Consider the following 17,769-nt stretch of genomic DNA (forward strand, 5'->3'; position numbering starts at 1 on the left):
AAGGAAGAAGGTTTTAAGCAGGGGTAGCAGCTGAGGAGATGGGAGCTCAGTCTGAGCACCTCCACACTGACAAATACTAGGGGTTTATATAGCAGGGAGGAAATGTAACAATGTATAAGAAAACAGGAACTAGAAAAAGGCAAGAAAATAATCATGGTGAATGAGGGGTCCTGCATCTCATTGTCTGGATGTGGTGATCTACTGAGTTTCAGTTCTTTGATACTTTTTGAGATACCTGAGGGACCCTTTCCTGAGGAAGGATCTCCCATAAAACAAATAGAAGTTTCAACCTGTAAGACCAAAAAGGTCAATTTCTGTGTTTATCTAAAAATAACTCTCTATGGATCTGTTGGATTAGTGTCACTTCCACCAAGACTGGATAAACAGGCCTCGGAATGGAGGTGTCTGGACTAGAAATGCATCTGTGCATATGAGCATGACTCACACAGAGGGTCCTGAGTCCTTCACTGCAACTCCCTCCAGAAAACTGCAATGAACGCTCTATACAATCAGTCTGGTGGCAAAGCCTGGTAACTGCCTATAGTCAGCCTCAAAATATCAAATGTAGAATTCTGGCCTAGAGTCAGACTTCTCATTAACAGATATTGTCGAATCAATAAATAACCAATAATATCTAGCTGAATGATAACAATTAGATCCTTTCTAATGGCCATAATGTAAGAGAGAGAAGAAAAATAGTGAATGGGCTTCACTATGAGCAAACTTCTACATACTTTTTCCTGCAAGTGATCCTGAGTTGATTTTACTGGGGCCAGTTTAGATGTTTTAATTAGCTGAAAGTAAATTGTGTCAGCACAAAATAGCAGTAAAGTTATATAAAGACTGTCAATCTGTATTTTGATACTTTCTTCCATGTAACTGGAACAAATGAAGATGAATCATTTAAATGAAAGTTGCCCGAAGGGAGGAACTTCAAACAGTATAATGTGTCTCTAGAGGCATAATTTCTTTTTTAAAATCTACTAGAATTGGATTCAATTTTTTATGTCATTGGTGAGATTTTAACTATTATATCTATAATCTATGCTTGGTAGACCTGTTTGATAAATAAATGATTATTGCTTTAAAATAAAAGGAACACTTTTCTTGATTTCATCATCTTCTGTATTCTATTAGTAACTATGAGATATTGAGACAGATGGAATTTAAAATTAAGAATAAGTAAAAATAATACTGAAATTACTTAGTTTAAAGTAACACAGTCAGATATCCAGCTGTCCTGCGAATACTGACACATTAGCATAATCTGATATACCTCAAAGCATTTGTTTGAGAATTCAAATAGTAACAAGACTGTTAATGAATTTGTGTTTTACAAATGTAATCACTCTAGCAAATTTTAGTGAAGTGTGAAATGCCTGAAAAAGCTAAGACTTGGTTCCAAGTTCTTTAGTAATAACAGAAGATAGATTTTTTCATACAAGAAAAAGAAAACAATGGTTGAGAGAATTAAATATTGAAAGTCACAATTGTGTACTCATTTCTTTGTATGTGGATTGATATACTTAAACATATAAATTTCTGAGGGAATGCAGTCATTGAGAATAATAAATATAAATCACCAGTAACAATCTTAAATTGGTTAATGTTTTCTAAATCTTGAATACATGTGTAATACATTAATATATTTAGAACATTCTGTCATTAGGGGCTTGGATTCTTCTAGGAAGTTAGGGAAACAGATTGCTTTACTGTTATCTTTCCTCAATTTACATATTATTTCCTTCAATTTGTTTTTAATTAAATGTTTTCAATCAACCATATTTCATTTTTGGAAAATCTTACCCATTCTTAATGGATTTTGGTCAAAGATGACAATCTTCTGATATACAATAAAGAAGGTTACAATGTATTGAATTTGCTTCATCCATTGAAAGCTCATCAAAGTTTTTATCTGAAAATTACTTGAAAGATATGTTAAAAAATTACTTCTGTAGACATGTATGTATGTATGTGTGTATGTATACATGTATGTGTATACATATGTATTGATAGCTTATCTAAAACTTGTTCTGCCATTTTTCTTCCCTAACAGCTTTCCTTCTGCTTTGTTTCCCTCTCTGGTTAAAAATGATGACTTTCATCTAAGTATCCATGATTGGCGTTATCACCAAAAAAAAATTGTATTATTATGTACTCAGATGTCCACATTTTAAATAGGATTTTACATGTACATTAATTTATATTACTTAGAAATCCTATAATGAATATTTTTCTATTCATGTAATAAAATTTATTTCTAAAGAATTTTTAAAATAAATAACAAATGTAGAAAAATATATATATATTTTTTCTGTCATAATGATGGCAGTGGTGGCCTGTCTGGAGTGGCTGCTGTGGGGATACCAGCTGCAGTGGGGGAGGTGTGGCCAGGGCTGCACACTCTATGGAGCCAGTGGGGACCAGGAACAGGTGATCTCAGTGGCAGCCCACACCCTACTGAGTTGGCAGGGTGGGAGCCTGTGCTGCCGGGCACAACTGCAGCCTCCCAGCTTTGACTCCAGACCTGGGCATCCCTGCACTCTTGAGGCCCGTGAAGCTCCCTGCCCCACAGGCTTAGAATGGCCTCCTTCTGCTTCCTGGCCTCTCTCCACTCCTGGCATCTGCTCCAGTGCACTGTTGTGACCCAGCCAGGTGTGTGTGTGCTCAGGGAAGCGCTGACATGCCAGCCACCCCTCCCCACCCCCGCCCACTGCCTTGGCTTCCTCTAAAATTTTGAAGGCTAATGAGCTCCGTGAGGGAGGCTGGGGTGGGGGTGGTCAGGGCCGACCTGTGTGTGTCCCTCAGCATGGATAACCTGGGCACCACGGATGGCATATTGATGGCTGCAGGAGGCAGACAGGTTCCTAGGTGGGAAGGGAAATGTCCCTGATGAAACTCCACATTCAAGCCAGGGACAGCCTGAAGCCTGGGAGTCAGACTGCCAGTTCCGGGTGGAGTCCATGACCCAGAGTGAGAACTTCATTGATGCCTTTTGGGCAATGGGATGATGCTTTTTCCAGGCCCACCCATGGCTACCTATGGACCAATCAGCATGGACATCCTCCACTCTGAGCACATAAAACTCCCAGACTCAGCCAGACCCACACACTCATGGGGACAACCTGCCTGTGGAAAGAAGCTATCCACTTAAGTTCTCTGAGTTCTCCTGAGAGCTGTTCTGTCACTCAAGAAAGCTCCTCTCCACCTTGCTCACCCTTCAGTTATCAGAGTAACCTCATTCTTCCTGGACATGGGACAAATCAAGACCTACTGAACGGCAGGAGCAAAAGGAGCGGTAACACATTCCTGGTAGGCTCACTGAGCTACAGGCAGTGACACTCCTAGACTGTGGAAGTGAAGAGTGGCAACCTTTCTAGGGGCCCAGATTTTTGAGTTCTCTAAGCCAGAACTGCTGTAACACTATAGCGCTCTTGCCCTGTATTAGCACTGGGCAACTGCCCTACGTGATGGAAAGTAGTGGCAGGGCTGGGCCAGCCCAGGTGCTGCTGGCCAAAGCAAGGTGGCAGGACTAAAGGAGCTGTAACACAAATGGACTGAAACATGCCCCCTGCTCTCTGCACTGTGGGTAGCAAGGAGAGAAGAGCTATGGTTTTTTGGGGGGTTCAGACCTTGGGTTTCCCAAGTCTGAGTTGTGACACACTGTAACACCCTTTTTGGGGTTCTGCATCTCCAACCTTTGGGCACCACCTCATTCCCCTATGCCTGCAGCAGAAGCCACTTGTGGTATGCCTGGTTTAGCTGCAGCCTTGAGCAGAGGCAGCACCTGTGCTGGCACCTGGAGCTGCCCACTCTGCCAGTGGCTGGACCTTGCACTCACTTGCTCACATACCTCTTGCTGCTCCACACCTGGCTCACTCTTGGCAGGCATGGGATCCATGCCAGTAGTGCCAGCTGAGTGCAACCTGCTAGGCTGAGTGAGAAGAATGAGCTCAGCAGACATGAGCAAAACTCAAGCAGAGGAGCTGCCAGCCACAGAGGTTTCCAAATGGTGAAGTAATACCCTAAGGATCCTGTGACAGTAATGGCATTTGACAGAAACTTTTCTTTGATAAACTTAGTGTGAAGTTTTGTGGTTAAAAGTTATTGTTTAAAGTCACTGCTGCCTCTACTTTCCTCAGTGGGATTTCAGTGGAATAAAAATAAATAAGAACAGAAAAATAAGGCTTTATTTTTAACAAAACTGTGGAAGAGTCATTGCCAAATAGAATGAAATATAAGTGAAATTGAGGGAAGATACTTAAGATTTCAACAATTACAGATTCTTGTAAGTTTGTGGCTTTTTCCCCCTGAGTTTTCTATTCTGTTGTATTGGCCTGTGTGTCTGTTTTTGTACCAGTGCCATGTTGTTTTGGTTACTGTAGCCTTATATTATACTTTGAAGTTTGGTAATGCAATGATTGCAGCTTTGTTGTCTTTGCTTAGGATTGTTTTGCTTATTTTGGCTATTTTTTGGTTCCATATGAATTTCTGAATAGGGTTTTCTAATTCTGTGAAGAATGGCATTGGTAGTTTGATAGGAATAGCATTGAATCTGTAGATTGCTTTGGGCAGTATGGCCATTTTAATGATATTGATCCTTCTAATCCATAAGCATGGAATGTTCTTCCATTTATTTTTGTCACCTCTGATTTCTTTCAGCAGTGTTTTAGAGTTCTCCTCATAGAGGTCTTTCACCATTTTGGTTAGCTGTATTCCTAGGTGTCTCATTTTCTTTGTGGCTATTGTAAATGGATTGTCTTCTTGATTTGACTGTTAACTGGGATATTATTGCTGTGTAGAAATACTACTGATTTTTTACACTGATTTTATATCCTGAAACTTTACCATAGTCATTTATCTGTTCTAGTAGCCTTTAGGCAGAGTCTTTAGAGTTTTCTAGGTATGGAATCATATCGTCAGTGAAGAGAGATAGTTTGACTTCTTTTCCTATTTGGATGCCTCTTATTTCTTTTTCTTGCCTGATTCCTCTGGCTAGGGCTTCTAATACTATTTTGAATAGGAGTGGTGAGAATGGGCATCCTTGTCTTGTTCCAGTTCTCAAAGGAAATGCTTCCAGCTTTTGCCCATTCAGTATGATGTTGGCTGTGGGATTGTCATAGATGGCCCTTACTATTTTAAGGTATACTCCTTTGATGCCTAGTCGGTTGAGGGTTTTTATCCTGAAGTAGTGTTGGATTTTATCAACATTTTTTCTGTGTATATTGAGATGTTCATATGGTTTTTGCTTTTAATTCTGTTTATGTGGTGAATCACATTTATTGATTTGCAGATGTTGAACTAGCCTTGTATCCCGGGACTAAAGCCTACATTACAGACTTTAAAAAATCCTCAGATTACTCCCAAATTAGGTGGCATGCCCTTAGCAGAAATAAACCTGTCATTTCTTCTTTGTAAAGTGAGGCCAATTGGCACATAAAGGCTGCAAGTAAGTCCGTATACCCACATAACCCCAGAATGACAAGGAGATATGGTTTGGCAGTGTCACCACCCAAGTCTCACCTTGAATTGTAATAATCCTCATATGTCAAGGGTGGAACCAGGTGGAGATAACTGAATCATGGGGGTGGTTTCCTCCATACTCTTTTCATAATAGTGAGTTCTCACAAGATCTGATGGTTTTATAAGGGGTTTCCCCACTTCAATCAGCACTTACTCTCTCGCCTACTACCATGTGAAGAGGTGACTTCTGCCATGATTGTAAGTCTCCTGAGACCTCAAAACCCATGTGGAACTGTGAGTCAATTAAACTTCTTTCTATTACAAATTACCCAGTCTTGGGAAGATCTTTATAGCAGTATGAGAATGGACTAATACAGTAAAGTGGTACTGCAGACAGTGGATACTCATTAAGATACCCAAAAATGTGGAAGCAACTTTGGAACTGGGTAATGGGCAGAGGTTGGAACAGTTTAGAGAGCTCAGAAAAAGATAGGAAAACATGGAATAGTTTGGAACTTCATGGAGACTTGGAGGACTCAGAAGACAGGAAAATGTGAGAAAGTGTGGAACTTTTTAGAGACTTGTTGAATAGCTTTGACCAAAATGCTGATAGTGATATGGACAATGAAGTCCAGGCTGAGGTGGTCCCAGACAGAGATGAAGAATTCTTGGAAACTGGAATAAAGGTGATTCTTGCTATGCTTTAGCAAAGAGACTGGCAGCATTTTGTCCCTGCTTTAAGATCTATGGAAGTTTGAACTTGAGAGAGATAATTTAGGGTATCTGGCAGAAGTAATTTGTAAGTGGTAAAGCTTGCAAGAGGAAGCAGAGAGGAAAGTTTGAAAAATTTGCAGCCTAACAATGCAGTAGAAAAGAAAAACCAGTTTTCTGGGGAGAAATTCAAGCCAGCTGCAGAAATTTGCGTAAGCAAGGAGGAGCCAAAACAACAGGGAAAATGTCTTCCAGGCATCATCTGAGACCTTTTTGACAGCCCCTCCCATCACAGGCCTGGAGGCCTAGAAGGGAAAAATCATTTTCTGGACCTGGTCCAGGCTTCCCCTCCTGTGTGCAGCCTCAGGATTTGGTGCCTTGTATGCCAGTCACTCCAGCTTTGGTTAAAAGGTGCCAAGGTATAGCTCAGGCCATTGTTTCAGAGGGTGCAAGCCCAAAACCTTGGAAATTTAGAGGTGGTTTGGGCCTGTAGAGGCACAGAAGTCAGGAACTGAGGTTTGGGAACCTCTGCCCAGATTTCAGAGAATGTATGTAAACACTTGGATTTCCAGCCAGAAATCTGCTGCTGGGGCAGAGACCCCATGAAGAACTTCTGCTAGAGAAGTATGGAAGAAAATTTGGGGTTGGAACCCCCACACAGAGTCTCCACTGGGGCACTGACTAGTGGGGATATGAGAAGAGGCCCACCGTCCTCCAGACCCCAGAATGGTCAGGTCACCAACAGCTTGCACCGTGTACCTAGAAAAGCCACAGACACTTAACACCAGCCTGTGTTTAGTACAGGGTACAGCCCCCTTCTGCTGCTTTCACAGGCTGGTGTTTAGTGATGAGAACATTACTTTAATCAATATGCATAAATTACAGTATGCTACCCTTTAATAGAGAAGAGAGGGCCAATTCTGCAAATCCAGAGGGTTATGGGGGATCTGGGGATTCAGAACATGTTAATGTGTAGATGCATGTTGTCCTTTTACAAGTCACAGTGTACAGCTCCTCTGAAAGGCCTTTATTGTGGCATAGCAGACTTTCCTGGAATGAGAATTCAACCCTCTCTAGAACTCCACTACCCTTATAATTAAGTTCTGAGCTGGATCCTACACTTAACTAACTTTTGGACTTAAGGAGATGAAAGTCCCTTTATATACCACCTTTAAGTCTTTTGGATTCACATTTGGCCTTAAACAGGTGATTAATCACCTTCAGCCTTCATTGTCTTTATTTAAAGTCTCTATTAACCCCTAAAGTAGTCATCCAATTCTGTAGTCAGTATGACTATTGCTTTTCCCAAACTTCTCAAATGACTTAACATTGTACTCACCTGTGCATTCCATTACTCCTATAGCCCAACCCACTTTACTGGTGAAAGTTTTAACAGTTACACTTCTACTGCATGCAGAGTACCTCACTCACTCCTGGTCATAGACCCTTTTTGCCAGCCAGCCAGCAGGAAATCCAGTTCCAGAATCGTTTTAGAGCTTACTTTTTTGAACCACTCCTAGCACTAATATCATTTGTGAGGTTCCCCAGAAAATAGACCCTCAGATGCAGATTGTTTTGCCTTTGATTTATTGGAGAACGCTTTCTTGGGATCAATACTTGCAAGGGAGTAAGGGAATCAGGTTTGTGTAAAGGGAGATTTGAATTGATATGCAATTGCAAGGGAGGTCCTAGTTAATTCCATGGAAACTCTAAGCTGGCAACTTGGGAGTTGAGGTCAATAAGTGAAACTCTAGCTTTTATTTCTATTGATTTTCTTGCAGAAAAGAGGCCTAAACTTGCACCAGTCACATTCCTTTGACCTAGGGCATTTACTGGGGAGGGATTCATATGTGACCAGTTAGCAGCAGTAGCTGGGAGGAATGAGAACTTAGCTCACAAAGAGGGTATCTGGCAGTGAACTACAGCATCTAATAAAGATGAATACTTAAAATGCCTCTCTCTTCTTGAAGTATTCCTCATCATACATAGATAACATAATACTCACACATTTGTGTGTGTGCCACTATTTCTCATTCATTTGATTCATTTGTATTGTAAATTAATGCTTGTATATCTGTCTCATCTGCAAACTTTTAAACTTTTTAAGAATAGGAATTTTACATCCAGTCAATGCATTACACATAATAGGTACTGGGTAACACTTTATTATATATGACTACTTTTAGCATTATTAAAAACTGCATCAGAATTCCAGATAAGCAATGAACTAGACTGTTTTGCAATTATCAATATAAGTATTCATTATGAAACAAGATGAATAAGGAAGAATACTGTACTAAAATGATAAAGATATAATGAAAAGACAACATTTTTGAAATTTCTACTGATATGAAAGATGTTTAAAAAGTAGGGCAAAAGAGACTAAGCATAGATATAAGGAAGAACTTCTTGTTAATAAGAAATATGAAAAATGTGAGACATTTAATCTAGCACCTAATTGTATAAATATAGACATTGGTTCAGAAAAGTTAAGTTACTACCCAAGACTATGCTTCCACTCATTTGCAAAATCAGGACTAGGATCAAGGATTTTTGATTCTCCAGTCACACATCTCTCTGTACTTTATGGACCCACTTGTTTTAGTAGATAAGATTCAGAGCTGAAAATGAAACTAGATATAGAATATATGCTGCTTTGTTTTTTCAAGTGCTACACTGGACCACTTTTCTAAGTGAGTTTAATGGTAGAAACAAAATGTAGAGCTCCACATTGTTAATTTTTTGTTAGTTTTGTTCTAAATGACTTTAATGAATCAAATAAATGTTGCATTAAGGTAATTTTTATATAATCAATGGATTTTTTTTCTCTCTTGCATTATAATCACAAGGATAATCTGATGGTCAGAATTTTTTTAAAAAATGATGCCCAGTACACTACAGAGAAGATGCATTCGATATGTTGTATGACTCAATGCTTAGTCTTGTGTAAAGATAAAAAGAAAGTTTCAGAGATGTTACAATTCAGCTGGATATGTTTTCTGGAACGCTGTGTTTATTCAATCAGCAAGTGGCTCCATTCACTTAGCTTAAAAGACAGGTTGGCATCATTTACACTATACCATTAGTAGGGATTATATTTGACAACATGTTGATGAGTATTTTGACTTCATTTTAAAATGAGAGGAAGGAGGTTACATACATATTTTATTTAAGATACAATTAATAGATCAATCAATCCAGAAGTCATTTATTGCTTTTATGTTCTTAAATACATATTATGTTTTATAGGTACCTTGCACTTAAATATTCCATTTTAAAGTTTTCCTTGATGGAAATTCAGACACATTTATTTCCTCTTCTTATTTTTGTTTTCTTAGTAAATTAAGTAGCTACCCATTGAATTTGATTCTAACTTTCTATTAGAAAAACCTGTTCTATACCTGTAATCTTGGCACTTTGGGGAGGCTGAGGTGGGTGGATTACCTGAGGTCAGGAGTTCAAGACCAGCCTGGCTAACATGGTGAAACCCTGTCTCTACTAAAAAATATGAAAAATTAGATGGGTGTTGTAGTGGGTACTGGGTACCTGTAATCCCAGCTACCTGGGAAGCTGAGGTGGGAGAATCGCTTGGACCCAGGAGACGGAGGTTGCAGTGAGTCGAGATTGTGCCATTGCACTCTAGTCTGGGTGACAGAGCGAGATTCTGTCTAAAAAAAAGGAGAAGAAGAAAAGAAAAAAAATATAACCTGTTCTTCTGTTTTTCCCATAGCTAAGAGTTTTTTCTGATATTGTTTAGTCCACCTCAAGTTGATTCTACATTTGAAATCCACATAAGAATTTTCCTATATAAAAATGCACATTGTACTCCAATCTCTACTGTGCACCACATATATTTCACTTTGTAGGAATGTTTTGAACATAGAAAACTGTTAACCCCAGAAACATGACATTTAGAAAAAGCAAGGCATCCACTGGAAAATTTTCTTAAAGCTGTTCATTGCAAACCTAAGCATACGCAGGCGGCCGGGAGTGGTGGCTCAAGCCTGTAATCTGAGCACTTTGGGAGGCCAAGGCGGGCAGATCATGAGGTCGAGAGATGGAGACCATCCTGGCCAACGTGGTGAACCCCTGTCTCTACTAAAAACACAAAACTTAGTGGAGGTGCATGCCTGTAGTCCCAGCTACTCGGGAGGCTGAGGCGGGAGAATTCCTTGAACCCGGGAGGCAGAGGTTGCAGTGAGCCGAGATCACACCACTGCACTCCAGCCTGGCACCTGGCGACGGAGCGAGACTGTCTCAAAAAAAAAAAAAAAAAAAAAAACCTAAGCATACCCAGGGATCCTCTATCACTCAGCAGAGTCAAGGACATTTTATACTAGTAGTAGACAGGTATTTTGCTTATTTTTAAATAGTTATTTTTTCAGTCTGCATTACAGAATTTCTGTAAAACCTAATAATTTTAGGCAATTTTGAAAGAAGAACAAATCTTGAGCTATGAATTAGGATTTCCTATGTAGGTATTAAATACTAAACTATGATCCAACAGTTTTGTTCACTGGCCAAAAAAATTTTGCATATTACACAAAGAATATTCTTAACAAGTTTGGTAGCACAAAAATATACATATACGCACATATAGATATATGAAGTGAAATAAAATAGAGTCCAATTCAATTTCTGGAGTAAATTCAATCTCTGGAAATTAAGCCACAATTTGGCCATCTATTTACCTGATGAGAAAATTTGTACTTCTACATTTTATCTTTGAATACTTATGTTCAACAATCATATACTATTGAAAACCAATATCTGGATACCTACTTGAATTGTGAAATATAATTTGCCAAAATAACAGATTTTGAAGAATTGTTTTAGGAATTTATAGTTATTTATGAGACAAAGAGTTGAATAGGTACACTATTTTAATTTCTTTAATAAGAAATTAAGAAAGAATATAACAATTTATTTTGTTTGAATGAGAAAGGGACAGAAGGCAAGAATTCTTACAAATAAAATGTAAGTATTTGTATTAATTCATTAATAGAAGAAAAATAATAGGCAACAAGAGGCAGATAGGTGATGGTGTGCAGATTTGGAGACACATCAAATCTATCATCTGCACAACAGAGTTTCCTGGTAGCTAGATTGGAATGACAAACCATGAGAAGGAAGGGGCCTGTGGAGCCTTCCCAGCAGAGACTCAGCCAGAACCACAGGACACCATTTCCAAGTAAACTAGCAACATCTGGTCATTATTTGGTGAATAATTGATGTTGGGATTGGAGAGGAAGAAATTATGTGTTCCAGCTGGTTAGTGGAACTGAACAAAGAGGCATCTGGATTAATTATCTCAGAGGTCCATGATGGATCTCAGCTTCTGTGATGTGTCACCAAGACAGAAGTTAAGAGTTGACTCCAGTCCTCAGAAATGCACACTTTCAGTTGTGCAAGAGGCCTCATCCCTCGATAAATAGAGAAAAACCAGGCAGACTGCTATAGCAAGCCCTGTGATGTTGGTGGGTATGAAATAAAAAGTCCACTTTTCTCACTAGGGCATTCCAGTCAATGGATATTAGAACAGGGCTGTTAAGCTTTGGAGAGGCCTGGAGTTCATCTGAGAATGGGAACAGCATTGGGAGTCGCATGGACATTAATGTCAGCATCAAGCAATCATTTACATGGTCAAAGTTGCACGGCAGGGTGAATTGGGTATTCTGCATCCTTGGTCTCCCTAAATGTATGTCCAAGGCCACTAGATGAGTGGAGAAGGAGAGGGATACCAGAGCTCTCCCTCTACCTCAGTCATTTAGTCTAGGGTAGAACTGAGACTTCATAGGCATCATAAAAATATAAAGCTCTAGAACGTAAGTTCCTGGAGAGCCAGCATCTTCTCTATTATTCACTACTCAACCTCAGTATGTCACTAAGTGCCTAGCAGTTTTCAGGCACTAACCAAATAGTTGTTGAATGAATGAAGGAAGGAAGAATAAGAGAAAGAGAGGAGAAATTATGACTAATGCAAATATATAAATTGAGGGTGGAATGTCTATGCAAAATAATATTGTGAAAATCTGGCCTTGTGAGAAATGAACTATTTTACACGAAACATTTGAATATGTCTTAGGCGGTCTCTCTATATAAGTACATGAAAGCATCTTCTTCCATCTTTTAAATGTACCAATATTTATACAGTTGCCTATTTAGTTGTTTATTTTTCCACTTATTTATAAAGCAAACACTTCTATAAGAAAAAGTAAGTTATATAGAGCTTTTAATATCTTAAAAAACTAAAATAATTTGACACTTTATACTTAAAACGATCTTGTTTGAAGTGGGAGTTTTGCAGGCACACAGAGAGAATATTGTGTAATTCATTGAAGCAAAATATTATAAAAATTTAAAAACTGGAAATTGAATAACAGATAACATTAACAATAACTTGGCAGAGGTAGGAAATTGTTTTGGATCAAAATTATGACTAGCTTAACTCAAAGGATAAATTGCAAATAACACATTTTTTTAATGCTAAATTCTCATTTTTTTCTAAATGCAAGTCAGCGTCTGTGAAACTGTAATGGAAGTGAATCCCCAAACTGCCTGAATTTACAGTAATACCATGAACACCATTCTGTGAGAACCATATATAAAACATGTTCAGCTCCAACTCAATTCAGTAAGAAAAAATGACAAATATTTAGATGAAATATTTGCCTGCTGAATTTATTCCAGATATCATCCTCATAAAATTTCTATAAGTAATTTTCATTAGTTAATAATTTACTTATGGGGAACTTTTTCCATCTTTTTACAAAGAAAGACATGAGGACAGAATAATATGATAAAGGCTTTTGTTCTAACTTCTTGATAGACTTTATATATATATATATATATATATATTTTATTGCACTTTAGGTTCTGGGGTACATGTACAGAACATGCAGGATTGTTGCATAAGTACTTACATAGCAATGTGGTTTGCTGCCTCCATCTCCCCGTCACCTATATCTGGCATTTCTCCCCATGTTATGGCCCCCAACTCCCTAACCCCTGCTGTCCCTCCCCTAGTCTCCCCCAACAGACCCCAGTGTGTGATGCTCCCCTCCCTGTGTCCCTGTGTACTCATTGTTCAACACTCACCTATGGGTGAGAACATGCAGTGTTTGATTTTCTGTTCTTGTATCAGTTTGCTGAGAATGATGGTTTCCAGATTTATCCATGTCCCTACAAAGGACACGAACTCATCGTTTCATGGCTGCATAGTATTCCATGGTGTATATGTGCCACATTTTCTTTGTCCAGTCTATCACTGATGGGCATTTGGGTTGGTCCCAGGTCTTTGCTATTGTAAACAGTGCTTCTATGAACATACGTGTGCATGTGTCTTTATAATAGAATGATTTATAATCCTTTGGATATATACCCAGTAAAGGGATTGCTGGGTCAAATGGAATTTCCATTTCTAGATCCTTGAAGAAGCGCCACACTGTCTTCCACAATGGTTGAACTAATTTACACTCCCACCAACAGTGTAAAAGTGTTCCTATTTCTCCACATCCTCTCTAGCATCTGTTGTCACTAGATTTTTTAATGATCGCCATTCTAACTGGTGTGAGATGGTATCTCAATGTGGTTTTGATTTGCATTTCTCTAATGACCAGTGATGATGAGCATTTTTTCATATGTTTGTTGGCCTCATATATGTCTTCTTTCTGCCTACTTTTGAATGGGTTTGTTTGTTTCTTTCTTATAAATCTGTTTTAGTTCTTTGTAGATTCTGGATATTAGCCCCTTGTCAGATGGGTAGATTGCAAAATTGTTTTCCAATTCTGTTGGTTGCCAGTTCACTATAATGATTGTTTATTTTGCTGTCCAGAAGTTCTAGAGTTTAACTAGATCCCATTTGTCTATTTTGGCTCTTGTTTTCAATGCTTTTTGTGTTTTAGTCATGAAGTCCTTGCCTATGCCTACGTCCTGAACGATTTTGCCTAGGTATTTCTTCTAGGGTTTTTATAGTGTTAGGTCTTATGTTTAACTCTTTAATCCATCTGGAGTTAATTTTAGTGTAAGATGTCAGGAGAGGTCCAGTTTCTGCTTTCTGCACATGGCTAGCCAATTTTCCCAACACCATTTATCAAACAGGGAATCCTTTCCCATTGCTTGCTTTTGTCAGTTTTGTCAAAGATCAGATAGTTGTAGATGTGTGGTATTGCCTCCAAAGCCTCTGTTCTGTTCCATAGGTTTATATTTCTGTTTTGGTACCAGTACCATGCTGTTTTGATTACTGTAACCTGGTAGTATAGTTTGAAGTCAGGGAGCATGATGCCTCCAGCTTTGTTCCTTTTACTTAGAATTGACTTGGCTATGCAGCTCTCTTTTGGTTCCATATGAAGTTTAAGGTGGTTTTTTCGAGTTCTGTGAAGAGGTTCATATGTAGCTTGATGGGGATAGCACTGAATCTATAAATTACTTTGGGCACTATGGCCATTTTAACAATATTGATTCTTCCTAACCATGGGCATGGAATGTTTTTCCATCTGTTTGTGCCCTCTCTTATTCCTTGAGCAGTGGTTTGTAGTGCTCCTTGAAGAGGTCCTTCACATCCTTTGTTAGTTGTATTCCTAGGTATGTTATTCTCTTTGTAGCAATTGTGAATGGCAGTTCATTCTTGATTTGCTCTCTTTAAATCTGTTATTGGTGTAGAGGAATGCTTGTGATTTCTGCACATTGATATTTTATCCCAGACTTTACTGAAGTTGCTTATCAGTTTCAGTAGATTTGAGGCTGAGACGATAGGGTCTTCTATATATCCAATCATGTCATCTGCAAATAGAGACAATTTGACTTCCTCCTTTCCTAATTGAATACCCTTTATTTCTTTTTCTTGCCTGATTGCTCTGGCTAGAACTTCCAATACTGTATTGAATAGGAGTGGTGAGAGAGGGCATCCTTGTCTAGTGCCAGATTTCAAAGGGAATGCTTCCAGTTTTTGCCCATTCAGTATGATATTGGCTGTGGGTTTGTCATAAATAGCTTTTATTATTTTGAGATACTTTTCATTGATAACTAGTTTATTGAGAGTTTTTAGCATAAAAGGCTGTTGAATTTTGTCAAAGGCCTTCTCTGCATCTATTTAGATAATCCTGTGGTTTTTGTCTTTGGTTCTGTTTATGTGGTGAATTACATTTATAGACTTGCATATGTTGAACCAACCTTGCATCCCCTGGATGAAGTCTACTGTGATGGATAAGCTTTTTGATGTGCTGTTGCAATCGGTTTGCCAGTATTGCATTGAAGATTTTTGCATCTATGTTCATCATGGGTATTGGCCTGAAGTTTTCTTTTATTGTTGAGTCTCTGTGGGTTTCAGTATCAGGATGATGTTGGTCTCATAAAATGATTTGGGAAGGATTCCCTCTTTTTGGATTGTTTGTAATAGTTTCAGAAGCTCCTCTTTGTATGTCCGGTAGAATTCAGCTGTGAACCCATCTAGACCTGGGCTTTTATTGGTTGGCAGGCTACTAATTTCTGCCTCAACTTCAGCCCTTGTTATTGGTATATGCAGTGTTTTGACTTCTTGCTGGTTTAGATTTGGTAGGGTTCAAGTGTCCAGGAATTTATCAAATTCTTCCAGATTTACTGGTTTATGTGCATAGAGTTGTTTGTAGCAATCTCTGATGGTAGTTTGTATTTCTGTGGAATCTGTGGTGATATCCCATTTATCATTTTTGATTGCATCCATTTAATTCTTCTTTCTTTTCTTTTTTTATTAATCTGGCTAGTGGTCTATTTTGTTGATCTTTTCAAAGAACCAGCTCATGTATTTATTAATTTTTTTGAATGGATTTTTATGTGTCTATCTCCTTCAATTCTACTCTCATATTAGTTATTTCTTGTCCTCTGCTAGGTTTTGCTCTTGCTTCTCTAGCTCTTTCAAATTTGATGATAGGGTGTCGATTTTAGATCTTTCCTTGCTTCTCATGTGGGCATTTATTGCTATAAATTTTCCTCTAGACACTGCTTTAAATGTGTCCTGGAGATTCCATTACATTGTGTCTTTGTTCTCATTGGTTTCAAAGAACATATTTATTTATGACTTCATTTCATTGTTTATCCAGTCAGCATTCAAGAGCCAGTTGTTCAGTTTCCATGAAGTTGTGCATTTCTTAATTCTGAGTTCTAATTTGATTGCACTGTGGTCTGAGAGACTGTTTGTTAAGATTACCATTTTTTTGCATTTGCTGAGGAGTTATTTACTTCCAATTATGTGGTCAATTTTAAAGTAGGTGTTATGTGCTGCTGAAAAGAATGTATATTCTGTGGATTTGGGGTGGAGTGTTCTGTAAATGTCTATTAGGTTTGCTTGGTCCAGATCTGAGTTCAAGTCCTGGATATCCTTGTAAATTTTCTGCCTCGTTGATCTTTCTAATATTGAAAGTGGAGTGTTAAAGTCTCCCACTATTATTGTGTGGGAGTCTATGTCTCTTTGTACATCATTAAGAACTTGCTTTATGTATCTGGGTGCTCCTGTATTGGGTGCATATATATTTAGGATCGTTAGTTCTTCTTGTTGCATCGATCCTTTTACCATTATGTAATACCCTTCTTTGTCTCTTTTCATCTTTGTTGGCTTGAAGTCTATTTTATCAGAGACTCGGATGGATTGCAAATTCTGCCTTTTTTTTGCTCTCCATTTGCTTAGTAAATCTTCCTCCATCCCTTTATTTTGAGCCTATGTGTATCTTTGCATGTGAGATGGGTCCTGGATACAGCACACCAATGGGTTTTGACTTTTTATCCAATTTGCTAGTCTGTGTCTTTTGATTGGGGCATTTAGCTCATTTACATTTAAGGTTAATATTATTATGTGTGAATTTGATCCTGCCATTTTGATGCTAGCTGGTTATTTTGCCCATTAGTTGACACAGTTTCTTCAGGCCTGGTGGTGACGAAATCTCTCAGCAATTGCTTGTTTGTAAAGAATTTTATTTCTCCTTTGCTTATGAAGCTTAGTTTGGCTGGATATGAAATTCTAGGCTGAAAGTTCTTTTCTTTAAGGATGTTGAATATTGACCCCACTCTCTTCTGGCTTGTAGGGTTTCTGCTGAGAGATCCGCTGTGAGTTTGATGGGCTTCCCTTTGTGGGTAACCCAACCTTTCTCTCTGGCTGTGCTTAGGATTTTTTCCTTCATTTCAACCTAGTGAATCTGATGATTAAGTGCCCTGCGGTTGCTCTTCTTGAGGAATATCTTTGTGGTGTTCTCTGTATTTCCTGGACTTGAATATTGGCCTGCCTTTCTAGGTTGGGGAAGTTCTCCTGGATAGTATCCTGAAGAGTCTTTTCCAGCTTGGTGTCGTTCTCTCCATCACATTCAGGTACATCTATCAAATGTAGCTTAGGTCTTTTCACAGAATCCCATATTTCTTGGAGGCTTTGTTCATATCTTTTCACTCTTTTTTCTCTAATCTTAGATTTTTAATAAAAACACAATGAAATGTATATAGGCTGCCCTATCAAATTAGTTTGTTTTTATTTATTGGTTGCCCAAGGAAAAACAAGATTTATAGTTGATTTCATTTTTTTGCATGTCTATTAATTATTATCTTTTTACAGTAGATACAACATAGGGTATAAAC

The sequence above is a fragment of the Aotus nancymaae genome, unplaced genomic scaffold (genome assembly GCF_030222135.1).
Source record: "Aotus nancymaae isolate 86718 unplaced genomic scaffold, 86718_ANA_hifiasm-v0.15.2.pri h1tg000064l_0, whole genome shotgun sequence".
Taxonomy (NCBI): domain Eukaryota; kingdom Metazoa; phylum Chordata; class Mammalia; order Primates; family Aotidae; genus Aotus; species Aotus nancymaae.